This window comes from Ruditapes philippinarum, unplaced genomic scaffold (assembly GCF_026571515.1).
Source record: "Ruditapes philippinarum isolate M1 unplaced genomic scaffold, ASM2657151v2 ctg3989_1_1_1_1, whole genome shotgun sequence".
Classification (NCBI taxonomy): Eukaryota; Metazoa; Mollusca; class Bivalvia; order Venerida; family Veneridae; genus Ruditapes; species Ruditapes philippinarum.
Window position 1 is genome coordinate 100,874 of NW_026856833.1, and position 15,658 is coordinate 116,531.

A 15,658-nucleotide genomic window follows, 5' to 3' on the forward strand; every position below is an offset into this window, starting at 1 on the left:
ACAGAACATTGCTTTACACCGCAAATGATCTGGGTTTTTATCTAGCGCAAGTGATTATTCCATAAAATAGAAAAATTTTGCCAAAATTATTCATGTTGAAAAGACTGCCAAAAATACAACTGCGTCGTATCATATTTTATTTTCAACTGCGTCGTATCATTTCGTAAAAATCATTATTTTCTTAAAAAATAAACATGTCTTTTTATGTCAACATTTCAATTTGTTGTATCTTTGCCTGAAGAAGTTTTCTCTGTTTGATAATTTTCAAGAATAACAACTACACTTTGAAATTGAAATGGCCATTTAATAAGTCAAAGTCAAAATTTTATTTGCAATTCGGAAGATATCTGCCTTTGGCAATACAAACATAAATATACATATGGCAAACACACAATAATAAATCTAACAAAAGCAAACATACATTGAATGAACATTATACATAATAATGCATATATTGTGTTAAGATTATTTTTGGTATATCGACAATTTAATACCAATCATAGCAAAGATCTAAGATTGTTTTAATATTTATTTTATAATTGTTCATTTCTTCTATCAAATGCATCTCTTAAGAATTTGCTTAAATGATATAGATTTTTTCTTTTAGAATTTGTCATTAATCTAGAAAATTTATTTAGATTTGGAAAAGTGTGTGGCACTTTGTATTTGATTCTTAAATCTCTATATAATGGACAGCATAAAAGAAAATGATAAATGACGGAATAACATATAATACAATGTTGATATGAAAGTTATCAAACTAACATAAAATTGTGAAATGGCCATTTAATAATAAATGACATATAAACATATAAAACAATGCTGATATGAAAGTTATAATATAACATAAAATTGTATACAAAGCAAAGCAAACATTTCTGAAAAATGTACTTATAAAATTATATACACACATATCCCGAAAAAATTATCAAAGGTTGGGTTCTAAGAATATTGCCACAAATTGTGTAAAACACAATTCCCCCAACCAAAACTTCTTTAATGAAATTGACTAGTCATGTAAAAGGGGACAAACAAAATTATTCTTTAAAATGTTTGAAACAATGCTAATGAAATAAACAAGAATTATTAAAAATATGTACATCACAAGATGATAACTAAACTACCTAAATATAAGACAACATTTTTATTGGCACTACGGATTTAATTGACTGTATGTGTTAGAAGGTACCTTGTATGTCAGAGGCCCTTGTCCCCATGACATAAAGTAAACTTGGTGACTGAAATAAATGTTGTCTTTATTTAGATTACCTTTTTAGAGTAAAGGTGTATACTGATATCACCATATGTGTAATATCCAAGTAGATCTTAAATTGATACAAATTTAAAATATAACCATGCTGGCATCTTAACCTAAGACATGAAGTTTTTAATTTACCTTAACACAAAGGAATAATCATGAATTTAAAATTGAACATTATGTACATAACAAGAGATATACAAATTCTAATATCGTAATATGAACATATAACATATTATTGGCACAAACTTACAAGTGAGTGTCTGTGTTTGAAAACAAGTTTTTGTCAGAGGCCCGTGTCCCCATGACAGAAAGTGATGTTGTGATTGTAATAATTGCCGCATTCCTTGAAAAATACATAAAAAAGGATTATGTGCATTCTGATGCAAAGATATTAAAGATTGAAAAAAGAAAAAGTGTTAAATAGCAAACTCCAGGTACTTCAAATTGGCACAATGGTTTAATAAATATATATTGTTTTGAAAACACCTTACTGTCAGAGGTCCCTGTCCCCATGACATAACTTAATTTAGTGACTGTTGTAATGCTAGAGAAAAACACATGTTTACAAATTATTTGCATTATTTTGTGAAAGTTGTACATTGAGATCATATTAATTTGAAAGAAAATGTAATCAAAGCAGAATGACTATGGCTATATGTCAAAGGCCCTTGTCCTTATGACAACAAAGTTAACAATTGTTTTTACAAATCTTGTGAATGCTGCTTTACAATTAATGCATGTAAAAACTTATTATGCATTTGTTAGAGGACTGCTATCATATTTGCCATTAATTACACTTGTAACATAGGAATTCTTATATACTTTTTAAATGCACAAGATGACCATATGCCTGTAAGGTCAATCATTTCTTCTGAAAAAACCTTGTTGCGCTGCAGTGGAGGCAGCTCCAATGTTCCCCCCCAGTCTTATTCTTTAGCACACAACTGTGCAAGTCCCCCATTTGTAGCAATGTGCTATAGACAGCAGTAAATGTGAAACTAACACGGGCCTTTCAAGCTTAAACAATATGAAATAGTTCTTTTTACAGTTATGTGATATTTCAACCATTCATTAGGCCAACTGGGCTGAAAACCATTTGTTTGACAGGTACCCTCCAAAATCTGACATTACTAGAATCTGTGAAAGATCTAATGACACAGAAGTGACTTCAATGGTCAGGTAGAAACATCGACTTGCCATTAAATTGAAAACATGAACGATGACCATGCCAGAAAATCTGCTCAGCATCTTTTGATAACTGTCTATGATGGTGAGATTTCTTTAAAACCAATAGTTAGATCAATGATACGACGTAAAAAATGCCCTGCCTGGAACAATAACAGCACAAGCAAAATTAAGCAAACCAATAACAGACTGTAGTTCAAGGAGAGTTGCTTTTTCCCGATGCTTGAATTTGTCAAAGAGCTAGGCGAATCTTATTAAATTTTTCTTGGGGCAATATTTTCTCCATTAGTACCGAGTCCCAATTCAATTCCAACAAAAGACATGATTCTGCATGGCCGACAAGTTTTAGCATGATTAATTGGTAAACCAACTAAAGCACACCAGCAATGAAAATTTGTTAACCTGTTTCACACAGTTGTTTAATTGTCCCCAACAAAAAAGAAATCATCTAGAATGTGTGCACAATTATATAAACCAAGTTTGTTTTCTGCAATTCACTGAATATCAGAACTGATCCTGTCAAACAATGCGCAAGAATAGCTCAGACCCATAGGTAAAGTAATAATATCTATCATTTATTTGAATCCAAGAAGTATCAAAATCATCTGGGTGTATAGGAACAATACGATAAGCATTGTTGATGTTTACTTTCATCATGTACGAATACTGACCACAAGCTCTGACTAATGAAACAGCTGTATCAATGTTTGGATAGGAAACCCTACAGTAATTATCTGGGATACCATCATTGAGTTCAATTTCGTTTTTAAAGGCATTATAAATATCTGGATTTAAACAAGACTTGAGTGAGTAAATTAACTTGGCATTAATATAATTTATAAGAGAAATATTAATGTGATAATACTATATGATTAATACACATTAAGCATATATTGAAAAATTAATTGTTGTGTTAACCGGTAAAAAAGTAATATATAACTGTGATTGAACATAAAAATATTACAATCAATGCAATAAAGTTACATGCAAACAAATTGAAACAATACAGCAAAGGAATTTACAATCTGATCAAACAAATACTAAATGTTTAAGCATAGAAAGGAACCAACAAATAACAAATGATTGAAAAACTAAAAGAAATTCATACTACAACTTTATCAAAAATAACAAAACAGAACAGTCTATAATGGAAAGTGGCTTTAAAATTAAAGCTTTATCTCATATTCCTTAAAATTAAGGAACATTGACTAAGAAAAGAACTCATATTCCTTAAAATCAAGGAAACATTGACTAAGAAAAGAATTTCAACTCGTTGAAAATTATCACCTTACAATTAAGGTGTATTTTTACTAAAATAATATTTAGCATTAAACAATTACCGTACAACTAAGGCACATTTAACTAAAGTATTTCTTACAATTTAAGGACTTTAACAAACTGTTAATTATTAGGGACTTTACGACTAAAGTCGAAATAAACCACCTTAAAATTAAGGCGTATTTTACTAAAATAATATTTAGCATTTAAACAATTACCTTACATTACAACTAAGGCACATTTAACTAAAGTATTCCTTTACAATTAATTACTTTAACAAACTGCTAATTCTTAGGGACTTTACGACTGAAGTCGAATAAACCACCTTAAAATTAAGGCGTATTTTACTAAAATAATATTTAGCATTTAACAATTACCTGACCACTAAGGCACATTTTAACTAAAGTATTCCTTACAATTGAGGACTTTAACAAACTGCTAATTCTTAGGGACTTTACGACTAAAGTTGAATAAACCACCTTAAAATTAAGGCGTATTTTTACTTTAAGTTTTAAACAATTACCTTACAACTAAGGCACAATTTAACTAAAGTATTCCTTACAATTAAGGACTTTAAACAACCTGCTAATTCTTAGGGACTTTACAACTAAAGTCGAATAAATCACCTTAAAATTAAGGCGTATTTTACTAAAATAATATTTTAGCAGTAAACAATTACCTTACAATTAAGGCACCACATTAACTAAAAAGTATTCCTTACAATTAAGGACTTTAGCAAAACTGCTAATTCTTAGGGACTTTACAACTAAAGTCCAATAAACCACCTTAAAATTAAGGCGTATTTTACTAAAATAATATTTAGCAGTAAACAATTACCTTACAATTAAGGCACGTTTAACTAAAGTATTCCTACAATTAAGGACTTTAGCAAACTGCTTAATTCTTAGGGACTTTACAACTAAAGTCGAATAAACCACCTTAAAATTAAGGCGTATTTTACTAAAATAATATTTAGCAGTAAACAATTACCTTACAATTAAGGCACATTTAACTAAAGTATTCCTTACAATTAAGGACTTTAGCAAACTGCTAATTCTTAGGGACTTTAAGACTAAAGTCCAATAAACCACCTTAAAATTAAGGCGTATTTTACTAAAATAATATTTAGCAGTAAACAATTACCTTACAATTAAGGCACATTTAACTAAAGTATTCCTTACAATTAAGGACTTTAGCAAACTGCTAATTCTTAGGGACTTTAAGACTAAAGTCCAATAAACCACCTTAAAATTAAGGCGTATTTTACTAAAATAATATTTAGCAGTAAACAATTACCTTACAATTAAGGCACATTTAACTAAAGTATTCCTTACAATTAAGGACTTTAGCAAACTGCTAATTCTTAGGGACTTTACGACTAAAGTCCAATAAACCACCTTAAAATTAAGGCGTATTTTACTATAGATAGATAGATAGATATAATTTATTGACGTATACATATTTGTACATAGTCATATTACAAAACACGTAATACATAAATCATAAGTCATGGTACGATCATATTGAAAACAGACATTCTTAAACAAAAGTATATATGGAGAATGTTCTTAAATCCATATTTAAACAATACAAAGTTGGCATTACTCTTATTAAAAAGTTGCAAAAAATGACTTTCATATATTTAATATGTAGTGAATCAACGATTAAAAATTACATGATAAATACAATACTGTCGCTTTTTAATGAGCAAAATTATCATGCGCATACTGGTAAAAATAGTCTTTAAATGGTAATATTAATAAGGTCATATCGACGCTTTAGTAGCAAAGATGATGTATTTAGCAAGTCCAATTAATTTCGGATTTATTTTTTTGACTTCAAAAGCTGCAAAAATTTAAACATACTCGGCCCTTCTGTAAAAATATGCTTAATGAACTCCCTACGTAATGCAGTATAACAATTGCAAATGATAATAAAATGAAAATTCATCCTCAATTTCTTGAAGATTACATAATTCACATTTTCTTTCAGAACGTGGATTTCTATTAGGAACCATACCTTTCTGCCTCTATCTTTAATTTATGAGAAGATAATCTAATACGAGATAAATTTTGTCTGTAGGATTTAATGAATAAATTATCAAGATAAAATGCAGGTTCAAATTTGTCAATCAAATGTACATACAGATTAACCAAAAGTGGAACTAGACTGAATGTCTGCGTTTACCTTTTGTATAAAACAATCAACTAATCTACGTTTGAATATTTCAACAAACTCTTTTGGGCTGTATTGCAATGGGTTGAGCCATACATCTGTGAATCCATAATCATTTAAAAATAGAATGAACCTTAGCTGCCCAAGAGTTATATCCATTATCATGAAGACTTATTGATGAATAAAAAGCAGACTTTAAGATATTATTATTTGAATGAAGAATATGTAACCAGAATCTTATTATTTGAACATATCTTTGAACCTAAAAGAGGATATCGGCCTAACTCCGAATAAACTGCTGCAGTACATGTACTATGTTTTACGCCTAACAATGACTTGCAGAATTTCAAGTGAAATCCTTTCTATATCCTTAGATTTTGTAAAACCCCATATTGCACAAGAATAATTTAATGTTGAGGAAACAAATGCATCAAAGAGTTGGAGTGAAACGGAAGGGGTCACATCATATTTGTTAATATTACGAAGTAAAACGTTTTGGGCTTTCATAGCTTTTCCTATAGCATACTGATTATGAAGTTGAAAAGACCCCGTATAATTAAAGACTACACCCAAATAGTTGAAGTTATCAACAGTCTCTAATAAAGTATTATCGTATGACCATTTTTCGTTTTCTCTGATGCTTCCCCTCTTCCTAAAAACCATTGTTTTAGTTTTATCTGTGTTGACCTCTAGGCCCCATTTATCACAATAAAGCTTTAAATTATTTAGATTCGATTGCAATTCTTCAATTGACTTTCCAAAATATGACCATATCGTCGGCAAAAAGTAAAATAATCATACATATATCATAAAAAGTGAAACCCTTATCGTTATTATTATCATCATTTCTTAAGTATTGTTCCAGATCTTCCAGAAATAAAGCAAACAAAATCGGTGAATTATTTTGGCCCTGCCTTAGACCAATAGAAAATATCAAAAAAGTCTGACAAAGTATTACAGTGCTTAACACAGGAAGACACCGAAGAGTACATATCTCTAAAAAATCCTGATCAATTTACCATCTAGTCCGAGATTAAAAAGTTTATACCAAAGAGCATTACGATAGATTGAATCGAAGGCTTTTTTAATGTCAATAAAACAAACAATAAAGACGTGAATTTTGGAATAGTATTCGTTCCACTAAAGAGTGCAAAACAAAAATTGCATCAACGGTGCTTACACCTGAACGAAAACCGAATTGTGCGTCAGACTGTATATTGTTATCACGCGCCCAATTTTCAACCCGTTTTGTTAATACCTTTGTAAATAATTTACCAAAAATTGCTAATTAATGTTATTCCTCTATAATTATTCGGTACCCTCTTATTTCCCTTTTTATATAATGGTACTATATAACCATAAGACCATACTTTTGGGAAATGACCGGAATTAAATATAGTGTTAAAACAGTCAGTGATATGACCGATAAGTATGTCGGACGTCTTCAATGAAAAACTCATTTAATAAATTATCGGCAGGACATGGTGCCTTATTTCGCTTAAGATCTTTAATTGCCATAAGTATTTCATTAGACGTAATAGGCGTATTCAGGCATTCAAAAGATGGGTTATTTATATTAAAGTCTGTTTCAGAGATAAAAAAAACTTTCTACATCTTCTATACGTGTAGATCTTATATCATTAAACAAGCTAGAAAAATATTCACGAAATTCTTCAGGTTTTACATCGTTTGAACAATTTTCAAGTTTTGACTTAAAATGATTCCAAAATTGCTTTGGTTTTGATTTACGAAGTTCGCATAATTCGCGCGACTTTTTAGTCTTAAACACTCTTTTTTTCTTGCGCATTAAAAGTTTATAAGAACGTTTACGCTCAAAAAGTAATTGTCTGTTATCTATTGATTTGTTTCCATTAAATGAATTAAGCGCTAAAAATATACAGTTTTCTTTGATTCTACACACAAACTCGCGATCAAACCACTCTTTATTACACGATGTCGAATGCATATTGCATGAATATCCGCGAATGTTTAAAGTACGGTTCGGCCACTTCTTCAAATCAACGAGGAAAAACCCTCAACTAAATTATCAATAGAAAGGCTCTCCGAATGTACCGTTACTAAGTAGAAGTGCATTAAAAACTCGGGAAGCTTTGAAATGATATCACGTCTAAAGTTTATCTTGTGGATCATCTGAACCATTTATAAAATTGTATACTCCGAGGTATTTTCATAAATCATTTATATTTTGACTACTTATCAAAGAATTAATATCAATTTCAAAAGAAGAGTGGTGCATGGTCACTGTATTCGTTAAACGGTAACAGTTGAAATGTATTAATCCGCTTAAAATCTTTAATCATTCAAAACCAAAATAGTCAATTGTACTACATGATCGTTGGTTAAAAAAAATGTGAACGAACTGGTATCACCAATTCTACCGTTAGCTATTCGCAATGATGTGGACTTACAAAAATCAAGCATACGAAACCCCCGAGCATTGCATACATTATCTTCTGAGGCCCGTCCTTGAGCAATATCAGGGGTATAAAAATCAAAATCTAGCTGATCATTACAAACATCAAAGGAAATAAAATCATTATGGCTAACCAACTCGTGAAGTTCCAATCCCCAGCAATCATTACTGTTCCTAGCGTTTCAAAAATATGATACATCATCAAATAATAAATCAAACAAATCATCATTAATTATACCAGCAATAGGGGACTCGTCTGACCAAAGGTAAACTCCACACAAATAAATATCAGTATCAAGTGAAAAATAAGAGTGATCAATTTTTAGCCAAACAATTGTGTCATGAGTATTTTTGACAACAGATATACCATTAGTGTAATTTTCCTTTATATATAATAACTATGCCACCCACTATTTCTTCTAGCTCTTCTATGCCTGAACTTTCTATAATAATTATAACAATAGTAACGTCAATATCTAAAACAGAGTCTTTAGTAGTCCATGATTCAGAAGAAAGAATAATTATGTCGTAACTTTTGATTATTTCAACAAAATTTTGATCAGTTAATTTGTCACTCGATAGCCCATTACAATTCCACACAATAATTTTAAGTTCATTCTCCGAAACACGTTATCTCTGCTGGGGCTTCCCGTCAATATATAAGGTGTCGTATGCGAGCCAAGCCCGATTTACCCTCGTCACGTGCAGCTTTAAGTTGGGGGATCAACTTTCGCCTTTTTTCAGCTATTTCAGGAGGGAACTGCTCTTTAATGAAAAAGTTAGTATTTTTCAAGCAGAACCCTTGCTTTCGCACTTGTTCCCTATCCTTGAAATTAGGCAAATGTGCAAACGATAATACGATTACGGCGTTTTGCTTGGATCCGATTCTTGATATCCGGTTCTATGAGCAGCTCAATAACTATGTTATCGACTATTTGTTTGAGCAATTTTCAGCTTTTCTACCATAAAGTTGCGCACTTTCGGTTCGATATCCGGCTGTCGTTCGTTGATTGGCTCCTCAATTCCACCAAATATAAGGTTATTACGCATGCTCTGCGATTTTAGGTAGGTAAGTTCGTCTTGTATGCCAGTAGCTTGCCTTGATAAATGCTCAATTTCAGACCTTTGAGATACGTCATTGAATTCAATATTGTCGATTCTACTTTCACATGTATTGACACGATCTGCAAATTGCTTGCTAAAGTCATCAAGCTTACACCATATTTTGTTAACTTCATGTTCAAAATTGTCAACCTTTTTTTCTAGTACACTCAGCGTGTCAAGTTTATTTTCTAAAATAATATTAAGCATTAAACAATTACCTTACAACTAAGGCACATTCAACTAAAGTATTCCTTACAATTAAGGACTTTAACAAACTGCTAATTCTTAGGGACTTTAAGACTAAAGTCGAATAAACCACCTTAAAATTAAGGCGTATTTTACTAAAATAATATTTAGCATTAAACAATTACCTTACAACTAAGGCACATTTAACTAAAGTATTCCTTACAATTAAGGACTTTAGCAAACTGCTAATTATTAGGGACTTTACGACTAAAGTCGAATAAACCACCTTAAAATTAAGGCGTATTTTACTAAAATAATATTTAGCATTAAACAATTACCTTACAACTAAGGCACATTTAACTAAAGTATTCCTTACAATTAAGGACTTTAAACAAACTGCTAATTCTTAGGGACTTTACGACTAAAGTCGAATAAACCACCTTAAAATTAAGGGGTATTTTTACTAAAATAATATTTAGCATTAAACAATTACCTTACAACTAAGGCACATTTAACTAAAGTATTCCTTACAATTAAGGACTTTAACAAACTGCTAATTCTTAGGGACTTTACGACTAAAGTCGAATAAACCACCTCAAAAATTAAGGCGTATTTTTACTAAAATAATATTTTAGCATTAAACAATTACCTTACAACTAAGGTACATTTAACTAAAGTATTCCTTACAATTAAGGACTTTAACAAACTGCTAATTCTTAGGGACTTTACAACTAAAGTCGAATAAACCACCTTAAAATTAAGGCATTGTTACCTCCTAACTATTTAAATTCATAAATGTATAATAACAATAATGGATGCAAGAACATTATGTATAAAAAAAAACAACAAATATTTCACTAGCAATTTTCAAGTAAATGTGCAAACATAGTCCTTACAATAATTTGATAATATATAACTATCACATTAAACCACAATTCATATCAGTCCCAAGTTCACTTTGGGACTAAGATGTAAGGTAAATAATTGTCTTCTTCACTTGAGATCCAGGAAATTTCACTTTTCACTTGTTGGTATGTACTTATTATGTAGTCGATCCGGAATTTATGATTTCAATAGCTTCAATACAGCTCCACGAATTTTGTAATATTTAATCATGCCAGCAAAATTCAAATGAACGCCATCTCTAAAGATGTTTGTTGTTTGATTTTTTATTCCTTAATTTTCCAATAAAGTACTCGAGGAAATTTTGTAGCTCCTTTTTAATATTGGCATGTTATCCGCTATACCCTAAAATCCGCTACTGCCTAAACAACTGTATCTCCTGTATCTCTGGTATAAATAACGTGGCCTAGGTCTGAGAATAAACTGCAACACCACAACCTCCGCGATGTTGTATCGAACTTGAAATGTTGCGAAAATGTTGACTATTCACAAAACAAGAAGTTCCAGTGATGCACTAGTGAAACAATATCGTTTCCACCTAATTGTACGATAAAGCATTTTGGATGCAGTTCTGATACACTCAGTTCTCAACAGTTAACGTGGTGTTTATTGTAAAACTTTCCTCCATAATGTACATCTGGGGCCGGGCTAGCATCGCCACCAACGTTAAAGATTTGTTATTGTTACCCTTTTTTCCGAAGAAATCGTTCCAACCAGTGTATATGAGATGTTCCTAATATTAGTATAGACATTTTACTAACATAGAATTGAAGAGTTAATCATCCCCCGGTGTTTTTATACACATTATGCAGTAATCCAATCGCAAAACGTACTGTACTGTAGACACAGATTCCTTTGTTTACAAAATTGTGAAAACAAAGACAGTCAAATTACCAAACTGTGGCAAACATTCCTACAGTGTTAGCTATTGCCGGATAAGTTGTAACCTTCCTGAACTAATGTCTGCATTAAGTCATTAGAACAGTATATCAAAATGTATTAAAAAAGACGACTGAATTCTGTTTAATAGCAAGTAGTTCACATATTACATAGAAAAATACTTAACGATGGCCTGGAAGTAATTTTCAAGCTAAGGTTTTCAACAAGCCTTTACCGAAATGCGTTCGTTTTGCTTAGATTTGAAACAAGAAACGTGTCGCTTTTAACGATATTATGGAACGCCCCGCCTGTTCAGGATGCTATTTCAACGACAACCTTCGACTAGACTTCCACAAGTACTTCTAGTGCGCTAGGCAAAATGACGAAAAATCGAAATCTCAAAGCAAAACCTTTCAAGACCGCAAGCATTTAGCAAAACAAAAAAATCAAAGTTACGAGAAAATTCAAAACTTGACACTCGACTGAGATATATTATATCTTGTTTACTGTGACCTTTCTTTATTTATAGTAATACTTTTTATTGCATGATAACTTGCGCGTACTAAAATAAAGTTTTGTTCTGTCTGCTATTTAATTGAAATCAATGAAAAATGAAAACCATGACTTTTTATTAATCATATTTGGATTATCATACCTCATAATTCTGTTAATTTCAATATTACACCTTTCATACAGCTGTTACTATTTTAAGTGCACTATGTAATGCCTTACAACTTCTAATTTGTACTCGATCGGACATTTGCAAACTGACATGTAGTTTTGTAGTATTATATCAACTTGATTGATATTCACGTACGCTTTGGTGATTATTTTATATGCATGCAACATATGAATGTGAAACAAAAGAATTGCAAACAAGGTCATCACTATATAATAACAGAACATATTACACAAGTTTTTTTATTATTCTATTTCACCTAAATTGAAACCAAAAGACGTATTTTATTTCAGTTTAAATTTTGTATAAACCATTTTCTTACATCTAAACAATTTCAAACAATTTCAAACCATCTTATTTCGCTTAATTCAGGACGAGTTAAGCAAAGGTAGGGAACGAGATGATCAAAAAGGGGAAAATGATAAATAATGTTTTGAAAAGCTTCATATTGCAATATCAATTAAAAGGTTACATGCAGTTTTAATTGTTGCTTTAGTAAGTCAACGTAACGTTATACATGTATATATTTGTCGACTCAAGATTTCGGGAAAATTCATAAATGAATTGAAAGGTTGAAGGTTCCATGATAACCGCCATATGAACACATCTGGGGATGTTTCAAAATTCTTAATTTACCAGAACTTTTCGATTTACGCTCCGAACAAAAATCAAGCATGGCAAATTGCTAAAACATTCAAAATTACTAATCATAAAAATGAAGTAATAAGTCAAAAATTATTATTATATAAGAGTTATGGTCTGGACCTAAAAATGACCCCATCCCTGACAAAAAAATATTACCCCCCCCCCTCTCTCTCTCTCTCTCTCTCAAAAAAAAATATAAAACAAAACAAACAAACAAAAAAAACCCCAAGAAAACCACACACACAAAACACAAAGGACAATAATTCAAAAACATTTAAAGGGTAGGTCAACACTGCACTCGATTCCTCCTTAGTAAGATTAGTCTAATGTTGATACCTCAAATACTTTATTACTTTTAGAGTTAAGCGTCTGAAAAAAAGTTTGTTGAAAGGACGTACGGAAGAACTAACGGATACTACTAAGATATCCCCCATTGCGCTTTCGACGGCGAATAATTAAGCAGAACAGAACATATCTTTATTCAGATTTGTACATAGTACATCACCTTCTACACACATACAACAACTAAATAGCACATGAGTAAAGCGTTTCGAATCAATACATTTTTTGTCTTGATATAAATTGATCTTTATATAAAAGGATTGTGAAGGTATATTACAATACAACTTAACACAGTTAATAAACAAAGTGTAACGGACTCCATAAAATACAATTTGCATGGAACATTATTGTGCTACCATACTTATATTATGTCTATGTTTAAAAGCTTCGTTTAGGAACAATGCTAAATTACATACATTTAGTTCTTTTTTGTCATTGCTATTTAACAATAATAAAATTTGAATACAGATGATCTTTTATGGATACTATCTTTGGCATACTAAATTTACACCAAACTTTGATAATCTTATAAAAACATCCATAATAAACTCGACTTATCCAATTTATATGACCTTTTCAACTATTTTATGCACCACTAAATTGTACAATTTGTTAAGAATAATATTTTCAGAATTAACAATTTCACACCAAAATTTGATAATCTGATATTAGTGTTTGATTTTTTTTGTCCAATATGATTGCAGTTTTTCAATCGTTACACATTTACTTCGGTAAATCGACAAACTGTTAATCAGTCTAGTAAGTCGACTGTTTATAAAAATAATGTAAAACATTAAGCCGATTAATAAACATTAGCATGTTTTTACAAAATTAAAATGGTATCGTGGTTGCGCCGCACCTGACTAATTTAACTTTGTAAATACGTACTAATAATGTTTAACCTTTACATAGCGTAATATATACAAAGGATATCGCTTAAGCTCACCATATACAGCATAATTGCTCGAATTAATAGGTACGTTAGTTAACTTTTAGAAAACTTTAAATGTAACCGCTATAGTTCCTTAAACTTACTAAAACCATATTCCTCACTGACATATAATAACATCGAGCCTACAAAAGAGTCAATTAAACAATTGTCAGAGTACTTTTAATCTAAGTTAATCTGAGAGGTATGTTTTTACAATTATATGATAAAACATTTCAAGCTTTTAATGCTTTGCCAGATAAATATTCATTATTCAGGGCAAAATTGCCATTGTAGCAAATTAACGTTCCTTAATAATTAAAATTGTCTACAATTTCAATGACTGTGCCATTATATGTCCATTTTTATCTCTTTTTTTTAATCTTCTTTTTCTAAATACAATTCAATGCTCAATTCAATACAATAACTTTATAGTAAATATAGTTTGTGCTGAAATATTTAATCAAATGGTAGTGACATATCACGAGAAAAGGAACTTATGTATCTATTGTCAATAAGGCAAACGTTTTATTAGTTGTCTGGGTTTTCCCTAATCCTTAATAAAAAAAAAGCAGGAGTCATTGTCTGCATTGTTATTATACAAATGGTTCTTATAAACCCTATAGCAAGTAGAGTAATTGAGAGCGAACAGCATGGATCCTGATCAGGCTGCGCGGATGCGCCGGCTTGTCTGAATCCATGCTGGTCGCAAACGCACAATGTTGGCATTGTCATGACGCGGCTCATATGTGCTTGCTCGATTGCATGATCAAAGAATTGTTTTTAATATGAAAATATGATACATTAATATAATGTTTAATAATATTTTCTAGAAGAAAATATAATAAAGCGAAATAAAGGATTTAGTACTTTTAAATTTAATTTAATCTTTCAAATCTAACAATATTAAATTATGTTTGCAGCCCATTGGCTTGGCGGCCAAGAGCGTGAAATTTGCAGCTTAACGGTGTGAAGAAAATGGTTGTTTAAACATTTGAAGTTCTTGAAATATTATAGAACATATTATATAAACATTAAAAACGGCTCTTTATGTAGTTCGTACGACATTCTTTTATATTAATAATTTTGTGAAATTGGCAGTGTAGCGGTCTAACAGCCTATACTTTTTGAGTTTTTGACTTTAAAAATGAATACTCAAGCGGTATTTTCTTTTTTTTGCAAAGTTCAGTAACTTAAGATGTTTAAGACTGCAAGACTGTTAGCCATCAAACTTCACAAAATGATGAAATGAAAATACCTCTTAAAGTGATTTTCTGCTTATGTATCATTAAAATTACAAGAAATTTCATAAAAATGTTTTTCTAACAACAATATCATTGCTAAAATGTAAACTGAAACAAATTTATGTTAACTTTACTTATTGGTAAGCTGTAATATAAATGGATGTGTGTATATGTACTTTCAAATAAACTGTTGTTGCTTTCGGATAGCTCAGTGACAATCGTTCTGTGGCCTCTTTAAATTTTTATTCTTTGTTAAATTCTATCGACGACAACTAAACCATTATATCAGGAAGTCACACATTATCCGTTTGCAGTAAATAACCAACTTTTTAACACGGCACGTTTTGGCTTTATTTGGCGTTTATCTCCGATTTATTAACTATCTGACAGCCAACAATATCTGCACAAACCATTT